The following is a 3122-nucleotide window of genomic DNA, read 5'->3' on the forward strand; positions in this document are numbered from 1 at the left end:
GTGGGGGGGGGGGGGGGGGAAGGTGTGGGAACGGGCTTCCTGTGTCTGCCAATATCTAATTGGGGGATGAATAAACATCCCTGAGCGAAAGAAGAATGGCTTCTGTGTTCTGTAGATCTCTTCGAGCCGGAATGTGTCCGGATAGGTGCTGGATGGAACCGCGCCGTCTCCAGCAGAGTTATCCCTCGCTAAACCCCGTGGGCTTCAACGGATCGAAAAGGCCGTGACTCTGTTTAGGGCAGCGCCACGAGGTTTTCAGGTTACGAGAAACGTTCCAAATGCCCTTTCTCGTCCCCTTAAGTCGCACCCTCAGTCGGTGCGGTTGCAGTGGCCTCTCCCGTCTAATCCCGAGCCCCTCTTCCTGCCTGTTCAAGTTCAGCTTCCTGGCGTGTTTACAAGCTGCACAAGGATGTCTGGCCCCCCTAAGGAGGTCTGCTGTAAACACGCCAGGCTGTCGAACTTTGTGGGTGGGAGTCCTGCAGCGTAATTGGCACAGCAGCAGAAAGGACGTGTCTTAGAAATGCAAACTGAATAGGGTTTCATGTCAATTTCTTGTACCTGTTTTTTTAAAAAAACGAGTGAGTTCCTGGGTTTAAGGAGGAAACGTATTCACTGGGTAGCAACGGAAGAAGAAGAGATTGGATGTATTCCCCGCCCTTCACTACCCAAAGGAGTCCCAGAACAGCTTACAATTCATTTATTTTATTTGTTCGACTTTTATCCCGCCCTCCAACATCAATAAAACCAGTATACAGAAAACACGACCAATTCATATAAAACAGTTTAACTATAAATACAATAAATATCAATAAAAACAGCTCAGTATAAATATCAATAAAAACGGCTCAGTATATATTATATCTAAACTTCTACCGCAGTGTGATCACTACCATTTATATGCCTTAGTGCAGTGATGGCGAACCTTTTAAAGACCGAGTGCCCAAACTGCGACCCAAAACCCACTTATTGATCGCAAAGTGCCAACACGGCAATTTAACCTGAATACTGAGGTTTTACTTTAGAAAAAACAACTCATACATTAATTTAGGATGATCCAAACAAAGTAAAGAAAGCAATCCCAAATGCTTTCATTTAATTAAAATTATTTGGCAGAGAATCTAACACTTTAATGATGGTCTGGGGCGATGGCTTGCGTGCCCACAGAGAGGGCTCTGAGTGCCACCTCTGGCACCCGTGCCATAGGTTCGCCACCACTGCCTTAGTGGGTTGACAAGGCTCAGCTGGCATTATATCAATCTCGCTGATACGCCCGGCGGAAAAGCTCCATCTTCACGGCCCTGCAAAATTGCTGGAGATCTCCTTCCCCTCCCCACAACAGACAGCCTGTGAGGTCGGTGGGGCTGAGAGAAAGCTCTTTTGAGGACAGCCTTTGAGAGGACAGCTCTGAAAGAACTTGTGACTGACCCAAGGTCACACCAGCAGCTGCGTGTGGAGGAGTGGGGGAATCAAACCCGATTCTCCCAGATTAGAGCCCGCGCTCCTAACCACTGCACTGGACTGGCTGGGATTTGCTGAGCTGAAAGACTGGTGTCTTTAGGTAACTTTAACAAAGGTGAGTTTGGGATTATATAGAGAAGCTTGGCAGTGGATCCTGGAGGAGTTCCTGATCCCAGCAGACACGCCCCGTTGCGTAACGCTGGCCGACCCGCCATCTCATCTCCCGAAGACAAGGGCGTTTCCGTGGCGTGGCTTCAAACAAGCCCCGGATCCCGTGCACAGAGAGTTACCGATGCAGTTGGAATCCCTGGTGGCTGCCAGACCCCAAGTTCACAATACGGGGAACGAAGCGTGACTCGCTCGCTATGAGTGAAGAATTACTTTAGGAATGCAAAAAGGTCCTCCTTTGCAAGGGGTGCACTTAAAGTTGGGGCCGTAGAGGCCATTCACTCCAACCCCCTGCTCTCAAAGCAGGATCAGCCTGAAGCAGTGATGGCGAACCTTTTAGAGACCGAGTGCCCAAACTACGACCCAAAACCCACTTATTTATTGCAAAGGGCCAACACGGCAATTTAACCTGAATACTGAGGTTTTACTTTAGAAAAAACAACTCATACATTAACTTCAGATGATCCAAACAAAGTAAGGAAAGCAATCCCAAATGCTTTCGTTTACTTAAAATTATTTGGCAGAGAATTCAACACTTTAATGATGGTCTGGGGCGATGGCACACGTGCCCACAGAGAGGGCTCTGAGTGCCATCTCTGGCACCCGTACCATAGGTTCGCCACCACTGGCCTAAAGCATCCCTGACAACCGTTGGCCCAAAATTCAGGTGAGTCGCCCTGCTGTCCTGAAGAAGAAGAGATTGGATTTATACCCCGCCCTTCACTACCCAAAGCTGTCTCAGAGCAGCTTACAAACTCCTTTCCCTTCCCCTCCCCACAACAGACAACCTGTGAGGTGGGTGCGGCTGAGAGCTCTGAGAGAAGAAGAAGAAGAGGAGATTGGTTTATACCCCTCCCTTCACTACCCAGAGGAGTCTCAGAGCGGCTTACAAACTCCTTTCCCTCCCCCTCCCCACAACAGACACCCTGTGAGGTAGGCAAGGCTGGGAGAGCTCTGAGAGAAACGGCTCTTTTTCAAGAACACCTCTGAGAGAACTGTGGCTTGCCCAAGGTCACCCAGCAGCTGCGAGTGGAGGCGTGGGGAATCAAACCCGGTTCTCCCAGATTAGAGTCCACGCACTTAACCACGACACCAAACTGGCTCCAAGCCACAGAACAAGGTTTGAGTCCAGTGGCATCTTTCAGACTAACAAAGTTAAAACTTGGTCGGCTTCAAGGGGCCACCTGGACTCAGACTTTGTTGAAATGTTGGCCCAGCCGCTGCTTGAAGACGGCCAGCGAGGGGGAGCTCACCACCACCCAAGCAGCCAGTTCCATCGCTGGACTTCTCTTACTATATATATATATTAAAAGGTAAAGGTTCCCTTGCTTGAAAGCCAGTCGAATCCGACTCTAGGGTTGCGGTGCTCATCTCCGTTTCAAAGCCGAAGAGCCAGCGCTGTCCGAAGACATTTCCGTGGTTATGTGGCCGGCATGACTAAACCCTGAGGCGCACGGAATGCTGTTACCTTCCCACTGAAGTGGTACCTATTTATC

The sequence above is a fragment of the Gekko japonicus genome, unplaced genomic scaffold, assembly GCF_001447785.1.
Source record: "Gekko japonicus isolate JY-2015 unplaced genomic scaffold, Gekko_japonicus_V1.1 scaffold1994, whole genome shotgun sequence".
NCBI lineage: Eukaryota > Metazoa > Chordata > Lepidosauria > Squamata > Gekkonidae > Gekko > Gekko japonicus.